Here is a 14,345-nt window from a genome sequence, read left to right on the forward strand (position 1 = left end):
CCATGCTATATGTACCGTGTTCAACGATGGTCATTTGGCCTAGTCGTCAGTACAGTCAATAGGTAAACGACTGTCTATTTCTGCACTGTGACCTTATGAATTCCATGACACTGATTATCCTTGCTAAGTACTTAAAGGTTCTATTCCTAATGAACCATCGTGATCAGCATATCCGGCTTAATCCTTTATGTGTGCATTGATGTCTCCTACTAATACCACCTGGCCTGATTTTCTAATCTCATTAACATTCTTTCTGATACAGGCAATCAGTTCCCTATTTTGACCTCTTGTATTGCTACCTGTCCATAGGTAAACTACTTCCAGCCACGTCATTTTTTTCATTCCCATATGCAGCAAATCTATAAATGCCCACAACATGTATTTTTTTTACTTTGTGCTACTTGATACCTGGCCTAGTTAACATGCCTACACCCCTGCCTTTGTTTCACCCAGTAATTCTATTGCACCCTTCCTATACGCAATTTTCATTAACAGGTGGTTGCTAGAAATATTGTAGACGCACTTTTGCCAACATTTACACACTAATAACTTTGGCATTCAGCTGGGTTTGAATTTCCAGACTTTTATCCAGCTTGCTAGCACCCTGCGTATATATGTAAAAAATTTTACGGTCTACATACTTATACTGTGCGCGTCTTTTTTAAGTACCCGTGTTTTTCTTCTGCTCTATGAGACAGGGGACGCATCTTTGACACATCACGGCAATTCACGAGAAGTGTAACATCACCTTCAATCAAGGGTTGGCCCTGTTCTGACATCTGTGGAGAGGAAGAAGAAATTCGAGTGAATGATTGTTGTAGAATACGGGGGTTTAGTGCTCCTTAAGAGTCTGAGAAGTCGCTTGTACCACTTCGCTCTGCTTTATGTGTCCAGTGCTCAGATTGGGGAACATTTGTGAAAGTTTCCCTTTTTTGCTTGCGTTCTTGGGTGTTTAATTTGTTCGTTGAAACGCAGTCTGCGGCATAAAAACATTTCTGTCGCGCGGCACCCAAGTGAAAGTCATTCTTATTCTTAAAAGTTATTCTTAAAGCAACACTGCGAGCAAAGAGAGAATTGGGTGTTTTTGTTTATGTGCAACTTAAATGTTGCTATGTGAAACGAGATGACCACGCTCTTTGGACACAAAAAAATTAAAATTTTCTTTCACATAACACTTACAACTCCTAACAAAAGAAATTAAAATGGCTTGCCATGCTTTATTTGTTACTTCGTTGTCAGCACTCATTCCGCTCTGCACCGAAAATGATGACGTGTGATTGTGCGTTTCGCTTCACAGTAATCACAGAAAGATATTCAGTAAACAACGACACATTTGTCGCTGGGGACGCAACATCATCGGAACAATTAGCTTGCAAGACAGGACAACTTTCTACTTCTACGCGCTGCGATTATTGCACAACTCGTTGTAGATAAAGCAGCATCGGTTTACCATATACCGAGCAATATATCGGAGCTGTCCGGTCTGAACTGACGACGTTTTACCTTGTGAAGGAAATCGCGAAACTCATAAAAATACGTTATGATGAATTACTAAGCATTCCCGTTCATAATCGTTTATGGATACTCAATTTAGGGAAATAGCCTGTTGAAGTGAGAGAAATTGTTATGAAAATATCTCAAACAAGAACTGCGTTTAGCACAAACTGGAGAACAAGACAGCCGAATATAGGGTTCGAGAAAAGTGCTGCCTTACAATTAGGTTTAGCGCTTTTGCTTAAGTTAGCTCTTTTGTTCCGACCTATTTTCGCTCGCCTTGTTCGGCTGTTTGTGCTAGAAGTTAAAATTTGCGATAACTAGCTCACTCGCATTGCTGGCTAAGTTAAAGGATACACAGATGTGCAAGCGCGCATACATTCAGATCGAAAAACGCACATGCACTCACATAAGAAACAAAAACATTTTTTTTCCGAATACCTAAGAACATATTTACCAGACGGACGCTTCTTTGTGCGTGCCTTTGTCCAAATATCATTGTTCACTACATAGAAAGTTCTCGGAACGAAAACAATTTAAAATCGTGAATATTTGCTTCACTAGCAGAAGCCATCCTCATTACAGAAAGAGTTGTTGGAAGTTATCTCTTGCTCCTCGCTTCATCAAACCTTTCTCTACGAAAGTGTAGGCGTTGCTCTTTTCTTTGAAAGGACTCTCCGTACGAGCACCGCGCTTGCCTGCTCGAAATGACTTTCTCGAGCAAGGCAATTTCAGAACCCATCGAGCATGCACGAGGCTTCATTAGAACTAGCTGAAAAGCGCGTTCGTGCTCTTCTTAATAATGTATCTAGTACGCGGCTTTCTAACCTGAGGTTTTTTTGTTCCCCCGATGAATGGGTATTAGGCAATTTGTTATGTTTATATATGGAAGACCAACCTGGGAATTTTCGAATAGTCATGTAGCATGCAAAAGTTTGAACCATTTCATTTTTCCTTTCAGTGTAAACTGCGTCCTCCATATGCGGAAGACTTCTTTCTTAGCCACGTCACAGTGTGCTTTTTCAATTTTTATTTTTGTAGAGCGAACGTCTCACAAGTAAATGGCTCTGGTAATTTAAGAGCGCCTTGTCGCAAGAGCAATCAATTGAATGTTCTATGCGGCAACGACTTGTGCAGGATGCTTTGCTGGGTGATTGATTATTCAAATGGTCACTGTTTTGGCAATCGAGGATCACACAACAGTGTTCAAAGACGCCACTGTGGCATAGAGTTCAATTGCTTGAGATTGGATGGTAACCAAGGTGTAGCATTTTGTTGTCCTTAGAAGTTAGCTTTTGTTTATAAGGAAAGTTGAAAAAACCTTCAAAAGACAATTAAAGTTAAGAAATACTTGCTGCTGATTTAAATGACACATCTAAACACACATAACCACCGTGTAATCATAGAATACCGAACAGTGTTCAAATGCAAGTAGGTATAAAGCGTTGCCAGTAAATAATGTGAGAAACAGGCACATAATTCAGTACGCAGAGTGCACATAAGATCCCAGACACATTCTCGTTGCGAAATGTTGAGCCGCTGATTGCTAATATTTAATGAGGTACTGTAATAAAACTTTCGCGTTCCTTTATGTTTTTGGTAAATAACTTTGGTTGATTTCTAAACTACAAGTATTATTAGTCTATGATTCGGCTGTATAGTTACTAGAATGGAAACTCGACGAAGAATTTTCAGCTTCACTTCACGGACCTTTATGAGTGGCGATGCCACGATGCAGAAAGTTACTTAGGAGCAGACCATAGGGATGTGTTCGCACTCATGATTTCACTCTGTAGTCCGCTAAGCTGTTACTCGTTGGGGAGACCGGCTGTAGCAGCTTATAGGCCACTGAGCACGCAATAGCATCAGCTTGAACATGGTGAAGTTCAGATGCCACCTGACCTCTTTCAGTGCCACGACACCACATCGCATACACCTCTTGGGAAGAAAAACTGAAACCTCACAAAGAAAATTGTGGTCAACGCTGAAGACCTCGTTTATGTGCATATTAGTCCCTTTGAGCTTATTGGCGTTTTCGAGGATGACACTTGTAGTCTCTAAATCCAGAAGCCTAATTTTTAGCGATCGAGTTTTATTTACATTACTGACAGCAAGTTGTTGACGTCGTCCTACGTTTTGTTCAGTCAGCTTCGTTGTCAACAAATCAGACACAGAATGAAGCAGTTGCTCATTGCACTTTCATGGTGTCTCGGTATTCTGTTTTCTAGGTGATCAATGTGATCATCAAGCTTTCGGACCTAACCAGTCCGAAAGAATTGTTTATTGAGAAATGTGTATTAAGACATGTTTGGACATCAAAAAGGTCAAAAAGCTCAGTAGCAGTTATCTATCCATTCTCAGGTGTACGTATCAGCTTTGTGCAACAACACAGTAGTTTTACAGTTGCAGTTGTTTGCTCAATTGTGCTTGCCTTGCACATCTTTACCAGCTGCTTGTTAACAAAAAATTTTGCGTCCTGGTGTGCATACACTGTGACACAAGTGGAAATGCTTTGTGGAACCAATATTTACTGTAGTGGGACATATTTGGAAAAATATTTAAGATCAATGAGTATCTTGTATTAATGAAATGGGAGACCAAGCTATTAATAATGGCGCCTAAAGGATTAGTCTTGTTAATAGCCATGCTCGAAGAACCTACGATTGGATAGCTAATTGCTTATTGCCAAATTTTAATGCAAAACATAATTAGGGTATTAGTTACAGATTCTTCCGAAAGCTTGACTGAGTGTTTACATATTATACTGGAGTTAATACGTTGTGACGTTTTAAAGGATCACATTGCGCACCAACCGCATTCAAAGTGGATGTAATGTTTAAGTAAACGTTGCTCCCAAGACATTTGACTCACAACTTTCAAGAAAAGAAATGACAAGTTAGGACAAACAAGCGACTAGCATTGTACATACAGAACACACACTCACTTGTCCTGCTCGCACGGCTCTCTTCGAAGTTGTGGCCTACAAGTTAGCTAGGATTCAGATCATGTCAGAGTTAAATAATAAATTAAAAACAGAAATTCGAAAAAAAATGCTTTATTTGTGCAAAAGACAAGCTATAACGATTTTCCTTTTTTTGTACCTTGTGACGCTTCTTCTGCAAGGAGACCGGCATACTAGAATGAAGGTCAAACATACGTAATTTCGGCTCACAATATCTCGGAAAGCGTGAAACCGTGATTCGCGGAGATTCTGGAGACACTGAAATGCGTTGACCATAATGGGAAGACGTGTCCATGTCGTGTGCCACAAGATCACGCGGAAAACGTTTCCACATAGAAATCTTCATCTACACAGTCAGAGTTCAAAATAAAACAGTCATTTTTTATTCGAATGAACGAAATGTGCTAGCGTTGTCTGAATGAAATCCGTGAGCTGGAAAGCGTTACGAAGTTAGTAGGAACAAGCAATTGCACATTTATTGGCAATTGATGCCGGCAGTGAAGCATTTACGCTCTCCTTTTGTTCTTTTCACATGTTGTCCTGACGAACTACAAAGAAAACGCACCTAATGGGAGTTTATAAACGAGTGCCTTCCGTCGTTATTACACCACAACTGCCGGTCACTGTCAAACGGTTAACACAGTGGTCTTGATTGGCACGTTCCTGCCCCTGTGCTGCGATATGGTTCAATGCCGGGCAACTGTCGGCCCCGCACATTTTCGCTTCGACATGCATCGGCACGCGGGAAATTTCGTAAGTACAGAGGTGCGTGCCCGCAGTGCACTGTTGGCCTTGCTCTAGAATTTCCGCTTGCTACGCCGGGACACCGTGTTTGAATACTCAACACAGTTGATAGTACTTTCTTTTTCTGTTTTGCTTTGCAGCAGCAGTTTGTGCGACGTGGCTGAAACCTTTTCGTCACATACATTAAAACAAGATAAGATAAAGAAGGTCTCACTCCCACTCGACATCTGCATCCGGAGGACCGTCAGGTCATGTGTTTAAAAACGTCTATCCCTCTACTTTTTTTCACGATAGGTCTATTCTTTTGTTTTTACAAGGACTTTCGGAAACATGTAAGAATAGTGCAGTAAACTAACCTAAACGCATGTCCAGACGTTCTGACGGATGCGGCTGTAGGGGAGTATTGACTGCTCGCCATTATCATAAGTAAGATGAGAAAGTGATTACTGCCTCTTCAGGTAAACTACTGCCGAGGAAGAAGAAAGAATAATGTAATGGCTTGATAACGACTTTGGGTACCATAGTGTAGAAATGCGTGATTTTACGGCTTACAACGGCCAACTTGTAGCTCCATTATTTGTAATATTCGCCACTCACTGCGAACTGTGCCAGTTTATACAGCATACTTTTTATCAATGTTGGCGTTTCCGGAGACGAATTTGAGTGCACATTACGTACATTTCACCCTAACCTTTATCTTTATTATATTTAGCACCTGCAGTTAACTCTAATGATTACTTTGTTAGATATAATGGGGACCACAGCCGGACTGGTACTGACCGTCATCAAAGTGAGCTACTTTAGGCATATTCTGTTCATGTTCGCGCAAAACCCAACCATCAGTTCTTTGCTGTAACCATTTGCTGTAACCTAACTTGTTTTGATCGTTCTAATTAGAACAGGAGGTCCCCCTACAGCCTTGTGCTTTGGAACCTCCTTCTGCATATCTTTTTACTGTGATTTTATTTTCGTGAGTGAATAAATTAAATTCTTCTTCTTCTTCTTCTTCTTCATCAGGACCCTCTATTTTAGGTCGAAGAAGCAGGGTCAAACTATAAGTATGGATGGATACGGTGGAGTATGCTTTTATTACTATGCAAGAGCACGGCGTCCTATATGACGCCATGCCCAGACCTTAGGATTTTTCAAGTTTTCATCATAGATCTGCATAGCGGTATGCTTAAAGCATAGTTTTCCACAGGGACGTCAAGAAGGAACTGCTTCTGAACGATAAAGCAGGCGGCGTGACAATAGTCGCCCGCACTTGTTTCCGAATGAAACCTGAAGGCGATTTCAAAAGTGCTCAGTGGAGTTACTCGTTCGGTGTAGTATTGGGCTTCGCTACGTCGAGTTAGTTAACATATCTGTCGTTTGTGCATAAGGGTCTCCACTTCGGATATGTTAGGATTTCTTAAACATTCGGACAGCTGCAACACGCATGCCTTTATGCAAATTAGTCAAGCGGCTCGGTAGCCAAACTTAATTGCATCAGCGGTCCATCAGTAAGACGGACACGCTGTCATAGCATCGATTCAAGAGACTGCAAATGGAACAGATTTGTTTTTTTTTTGCTGTGAAAGCGCGCATCAAATTTACGGAACCTGATGTTGCAGTTACAGCAGCAGTGATGGCCACTCCGATTTGCGGCAGCTGCAATCGACCGTAGCACACACTCCGAGAACATTGACGTGGGGAAAGTGCGCAATTGGCTGTTCAGCATGCCTACACGAATGACGTGTCTTAATGCGAACGTAGCCGAAACTGATGGCATAGGCCGGATGAACTCTTACTTAAAAAAATATCTGCTAGAGGTGCCCTATGTACCGGTATAAAGCTAAAGGGATACGTCCGATGTACCTTTACCCACAGCCGAAAGTAAAGCCTCTAAAAAAGATATCCTATTAAAAATTACACAAAGAAAGTGCTGTATAGTCCCGCCATTTCCGTACATCGGATATCAAAGCTGAATAATTGTTGACGTCCGCTGTCTTTCGCTCTTTTTTTCTGAACTCTTTGCGTACATGACGTTCAAATCCTCCTGTACACGTGTACATACCGATAATTTGCGAGGATATATTGATTGATGCATTTGTCGCTGTGTGCGAACGTTCACTACAATGCAAGCGAACGGAGCTCTAAATGTCAGCGTCATGAGCGCAGCATAGGCACATGCCATGTCGACGGTTAGGTTGAAATCACCGCCCAGCCCAGACGTCCGTCAGTTATCAGTCCACAAGCAGCAGATCTACATTCGTGGCTAAGAGAAGCTGCAGCAAAGCCTTTTGCAGTGATTGCAGGTAAGAGGTATTATCGCATTTTCTTTCAACTTGCCAGCATTCCCATTCTGCCCGCATGATAATGTCCTCCATAAATCAAGACAGTGAACGCGCCACTTTTGTCGCGCTCGTATTCGTAAGGCCGTAAACGCGTTCTTTAGAAAGCATGTGCTGTTAGTTGGCTTGCGTTTAAGTGAGAGATGTCGATTTGTTTTAGGGAACCAACAGAATCATAATAAAATCTTAGGAGCGCTGCTGTTCAGTGCCAGCATGCACGCGTAGCATAAACGAGCCGCCTTAAGCCAGCGTTACTATGCGACTACACCACAAATACTACTGCTGCTTGCGTCACAAAGTGGGCCCCTCACCTTCATGTAGGCAGATTCTTAGAAGAAAAACAGCCTCTACACTTTTACAGGTGTCAGTTCGTCAACCACTTCGACTTCTGAACAGCCACTGAAAGTACGTGATAGAGAGACGGGCTCCTTCGAAGAATGATAGCGCTCGATTGGAGGAGTGGGTCTCAGTATTTCGCTAAGAAAATCAGTTATCACTGAAATAAATTGCCGCTGGTTTTGGTTCTTGCACACGGCAGACAACGGCTCGTGAAAGGTAAAAAGGGGCCTAATAAAATGCAGCCCATGCGCATTAGGACTGAACCGACATTCGTGCGTTTATGGATAAGCATTCTAACGCCCACTACATGAACGCTTCCCATGAAACCCATATTATAACACCATATTATGACAATTATCTATACCAGCAAACTAGTGTGAAAGCAAGTCGCGGCGCGTACATGTACAATTTTTTGCGAGAATATATATCGTCGTGCTTTGTACCACCTGTCAGAAAGTAGGCCGTAGTAAGAAAAGATGATGCATAAATAGATATATGGTGTTGTTTGGTTGGCCAGATGTGGTACCAAAACTGGAGAACAAAAAAAAACTAGATAGTACGGTAGTCCATCATATTGACACCTGTACTTGTTTTTCTTTATCAGGTGACCGCGTTTAACCGTCTCACAACTGTTATCGCTCAACGCCGGACGCGCCTGTATCTATCGGAAGTTTCTCGCATGTTATCGATGGGTATATCCGCTGTCTGTTGTCGCCAAATCTTGTGTAATCTGATTGCTTGTATGCGCAACTCGACTTGAGTAGAACTGTCTGAAAGACACGCGGGCACCAGTTATTTTTCTGGAACCTTCATTGACTCATATATAAGAGTTGACGCGCTTGACCCGCTGATCACACTTTGACGCTCGCCCACAGTGTTCATCGCTATCATTGGGCTTTCAGTGCAACTTGGTTTTGTGGGTACAAGTTCGCTCAATAAAAGTCAGTTTTGCCAATCAGAGATTTCCCGCTCTATTATCCACCGTCACTACTACCTGGCCATATCAAGAGGAAAATGAGAAAGAAGCGTACTAGTATCTCAGTCACAAAAATCCTAATTAAACACTTTTATAAAGCTATTCCATTCGAGGTCATGTAAAAATAAATTCGAAATCAACGTCCTAATGATTTCTTTCGAGACGTACAATAAGATCTCGCTTACAAGCAGTGTATCAATTGATAAACCGGAGATATGGGTGGCTAGTGTGTACTTAAGGTGCTCAATTATCATTCACAAGCACATTTGCTCGACTATAAAACAGATGTATCTCTAAAGTGCTGAAATTCAGGCTGTGCCTGTATATTCTGCTCGCTGTCTTGCTTATAGTAAAATTAGCCCAGTGAACGTTGTTTGTAAATTTGCTGCTTAACTAATTCTGTTTTTATCTGATGCATATTGCTAGAAGACCTTACTTCACAGTTTACTTTCCAAGAATTTTGAGGCACCTTGCTTCAAATAGGTTGGTCTCTGTCTAAGCCCGTTTCGGACCTCCTCAATGGAAACAAATGCGTGGCCAGAATTTGGACCAAACGTGTTACCTTCAGCACAGCCCATCATCGCTCTAACCATCAGGCTACTATGACAGACACAGTGATCTTGTGGCGAATCCCACCAGCTCTGTGAGACACGTCACGTGCCAGATTCTCACGTTCTTCTCTCGCGACGGCTAGTGCTTCCACACAGCGTGTTATACTGCATGTGCTTCTGGATGTGTCCACATTCCACGGTTCTTCTCTAGCAGTGCCTTTTATAACAGCACGCGTAGAAGCTGCCTCAAGTCAAAACATGTTTTTAAAATTTCCTTGTTGAAGCATAAATGTCATTGTAGCTTTTAACATAGGCGTTAATAATTAAGGAGTTTTACGTGCCAGAACCACGATCTGGTTATGAGGCACGCTGCAGTTAGGCACTAAATCTAAGTGCACGGGTGCTTTCACATCTCGACCCATCAAAATGCGGCCGACGTGGCCAGTACTCGAACCCGCGACCCCTTGCTTAGCAGCGCAGCACCGTAGCCACTAAGCCACCACGGCGGGTTACGCCACATAGCCTATACCTATAGTAAGTCTGATTTCACAGCTCTTGGTAACAATTTAAATCAATCTGTGTATCTCTGGGTTACGCCCATTCGGCACCTCCACATAATTGTACGAGTAACATGTCGTAAATTCGCGTCGACCGGCTGTATTACAAATGGTACTTTCATGGTAGTAATAGCGTCGTCAGCGTCGTCATCGACGTCGTGCGGCTGTTGTCACGCATGCGCACACCTTGCTCATACACTTTGCCCCATCTGCTGACTTCCTGCAGAAACACAAATGGTGTTGGACATTTTTTTTTACATGCTGGGCATGCATAGAAGACTTACTGACAACACCCTTCGTTTCCCGTATTCACTTGGCACCCGTCCTGTAACATTAATGGTCCATCGGTTATCTGGCTTACGCATTACTTGGCCTGCACTGCTCTTTCTTAATGTCAACTGGGATATCTGCTATCCCGTTAAATCTCTCACCCGCACCAGTTTATATTTTGACGTTACATTTAACATTTCCATGCCATCGCTCTTTGTTTTGGGCTTCATTGTTAACCTCCAAGTTTATGCCCATTCGGTTAGCACCGGCAGAACACAATTATTGCATACTTTTGTTTTCAAGGTCAATGATACACTTTCAGTAAGGACTTGGCAATGCGGTAACGCTTGCCGTATGCTTTCCAAACCTATCTTTATTCGGTAAATTTCCTACTCATATACAGGGTGTTTCAGCTAACTTTAGCCAGAGTGTAAAAATATGCCGATGCACTCTAAGATGACGCGACCAAACGCATGTTGCTCGCTTTTGTATGTAGTGTGCCACGCCGTTTTTTTTATTTTTGCCTATTTATATTATTAGTCAAGATAAATTAGCCAACTTCTGAAGCAACAAATTTAGTCAAAAAAATCCAATTAGAAAATTGTAGCAAGCTTTGTGACACGTCTTTTTGGCAGTTTCTTGCTTTCTATATAATAAGTATTTGTGTTTTTCAGCTTACTGTGGTTGCCCGTGAAATACAAGAAAAAATACCATGTGACATAGCTGCTTGCGCGCCGTAGTTGCAGCGTTCCCAAAATGCCCACGTACAAACGAACATAGCATCTAGCCGGGCGCGCTGCCGCTTAAAAGTCGACAGGGCAGTGACGAAGGCGTTGGCTGTGCCATTTGCGCCAGCGATGTGCTTCCCTCGTGGCGGTTCATGATCGTGATAAGCAGACGCAGTGGCAGCACACCCGGCTAAATGTTATGTGCGTTTGTGTGCGGAACGCTTAGGAGCAGTGCAATTACGACGCGCATGCGGTCATGTCACGTGGTATTCTTTTTTTTTTATCTCGCAGGAATCCACAGTGAGCTGAAAAACTCTAGACAGAATCTGTTTATTCAGACGTTTTGCAAACCACTCTGCAACTTTTTAATTTGCATTTTTTTAATTTGCAAAGGCAGATTAAACTTCCTGCCTTTGCAGGGAGGTTAACTACACGCACGCCCCTCCCTCCACACATACGCACCTCCCTCCCTCCCGGATTCTGTTAACTAATCATCATCATTGGCCTGGCTACGCCCACTGCAGGGCAAAGGCCTCTCCCATACTTCTACAACTATCCCGATCATGTGCTAACTGTGGCCATGCTGTCCCTACAAACTTCTTAATCTCGTCCGTCCACCTAACTTCCTGCCGCGCCCTGCTACGCTTCCCATGTCTTAGAATCCAGTCTGTAACCCTTAATGACGATCGGTTATCTTCGCTCCTTATTACATGCCCTGCTCATGCCCATTTCTTTTTCTTGATTTCAAATAAGTTAAGATTCTGTTAATCATGACCATGTAAAGCCAACAGACACTGAAGCCAAGGCAAGCATATATATATATATATATATATATATATATATATATATATATATATATATATATATATATATAGAGAGAGAGAGAGAGAGAGAGAGAGAGACAGAGGCGAGATGGGAGCTCTGTATTGTACGGCAGTGATGTTCACTTCAAGTCGTATCCTGCACATCTAACCTAGATAATAACGTGTTTCAGTTGGTAAACAGTGGCTTAGTATTCCATGTCGACGCAACCTGTACCCAAATATGCAGGGCTACAATGGTGAAATATGTTGTTATGGCATTACATTATTGGTAGTTCTATGCCATTATTCTTTAACTGTAGGGCAAGTCTTTTATTTAGTTGTACTTTTTTAGCTGAGAACACCGCCGAATAAATTGTAACAGGAACCAGATAGGCGTTGTCTGAAACGTTATGACTGCCGATTGTAATAAAAAAGAACGAGATATTTTCTGCCTTCTCTTCACTAGGTCTGCGCAAAAGATTGTTCCTTGCTCACAGAGAAATATACACTCTGCGATAAGACTTTATTGGCGTTGTTAGATGCGGCCGATAGCGATGTCAGTGAATTTCTGCGCTGTCGCCAGCCCAACAGTTCAACAAGGGGGCTTATTCCAGAGGACAGAACTCGCATCAGTAGCAAGATTATTTAAGGCAATGTAAGTGACTTTTTTTCAAATATTTTTACTAGTCCGAATTTATTTCTATGCTATATGATATCATTGGAACCATTTCTGTGTTCGTCAATTCAGCCGAAATAGGCATTAGTTGTGCCTAGCTATGAGTCACTACGAAGAAGCTGCGTTATACTAATGCATGCGGCTATGGTAAAAAGGAAAATTGAAATAAGTTGTCTCCATGTGCATGGTGGCCAAGCTATTTGATTTTGGCTTTCATGCTCATTTTGTATTTTACTTCATTTAGAACGTACGGTAAATAGTCAGGCTATTATTGCGTAGGCTAATTGGGATGTATGTCACAACATTCCATATCAGCGCAGTTTGCTGAATTTATTCGTTGGCTTTAATTTTCAGTTATTGAAATCCACTGGGCTTACCACATTATTTAGTGCTGCACTTATGTGCAATCTGAACGAAATGGTAAATCAGTTTTGTGGTGACTAGTAAGGTCTAGGAAAGTTCAATTGAGGCGACACTATTATGCACGTGTCTGTTGAGGGGAGCTGCAAGTTTATCTCACTATGTTTCTTCAGTGGCTTCATACAACTCCCGAACGGATCACTGCGACACTGTTCAACATCAATGAAATTATTAACACTTCACTAAACACTATATGCAGTCTTATTGCAACATACATGTCTAACTTAATATGTCATCGAGATATATAAATTACGATTATTACCCTATAACTTCTGTGTGATACTAAGCAACTGGCCCTGGGCCTCGGAAGAGGATGAAATTACTCGTTGAATAGACACAAATTACTCTATTCGATCAGGGCCTGGCGTAATAACACATTACAAGATTACACATAAGCAATGCACATTGGCAGTGCTTTGCCGTTGGCGGGTGTTGCTTCTACAGTTAGTTGATTGAAGCTTTCAAGCAGCGGTGACTCAGGCCTCCATGATCATAGTATCCTTCAGCAGTCCTCACTTCCACCCAGGCCAGATTCACGCCTAGTACTCAGTGTCGTTGGCTACATAGTCAACACGGGTGCTGGCCAGGGAAAATGCGGCAGTGTAGCTGCGTTGCCGGCAAGAAAGATGCTTGGACAGCAAGTCAGTCTGAAGCCGAAGATGACCGTCCGAGAACAAGCTTTGACGCCAACGGGTCGCGTTGACCGGTAAAGGTCGGGCGTCTAAGCCGAGTTCAAACTCGGGTCTGAAATAAGAATGGCTAAGCTGAGAGTAGCCGACTGCGTGGAGATAGCAGGGTGCACTGCTCGTTTTTCTCCACCGGCATGCACCGACGTTGATGTCTTAAAACAGATCGTCACCATGCGTACACATTCCTCTTCTTCAGCAACATGAAATAACAAAAAAAACCAACCTGATACACAAGAGAAGGATAGTTGAATATGGGCCTCCTCTGCCAACTTTTTCACGCACATTCTATAGGTTGCCGCAGTTTCTATTTTACGTTATAAAACAGGGGAGAAGACGAACACCGTTTCGTCTTCAAAACTTTGTTCTTTCAACATGGCTGACATGTGTCTTGCTTGGATGCCTGGGTATTAAATATATTGGTTGCTGAACCTAAAAATAACTCCTCCTATATGCGCTTGCATAATACAAACTAATACTGCTGTCATGATTTCTACCCGCCGTGGTTGCTCAGTGGCTATGGTGTTGGGCTGCTGAGCACGAGGTCGCGGGATCGAATCCCGGCCACGGCGGCCGCATTTCGATGGGGGCGAAATGCGAAAACACCCGTGTGCTTAGATTTAGGTGCACGTTAAAGAACCCCAGGTGGTCAAAATTTCCGGAGTCCTCCACTACGGCGTGCCTCATAATCAGAAAGTGGTTTCGGCACGTAAAACCCCAAATATTATTATTATTAGTCATGATTTCTGAATATTCATTCGTTGTGCGTTGTAACCTAACGCAACGATACTATTCTTTACGCAACA

The sequence above is a fragment of the Dermacentor variabilis genome, chromosome 7, assembly GCF_050947875.1.
Source record: "Dermacentor variabilis isolate Ectoservices chromosome 7, ASM5094787v1, whole genome shotgun sequence".
Lineage (NCBI taxonomy): Eukaryota > Metazoa > Arthropoda > Arachnida > Ixodida > Ixodidae > Dermacentor > Dermacentor variabilis.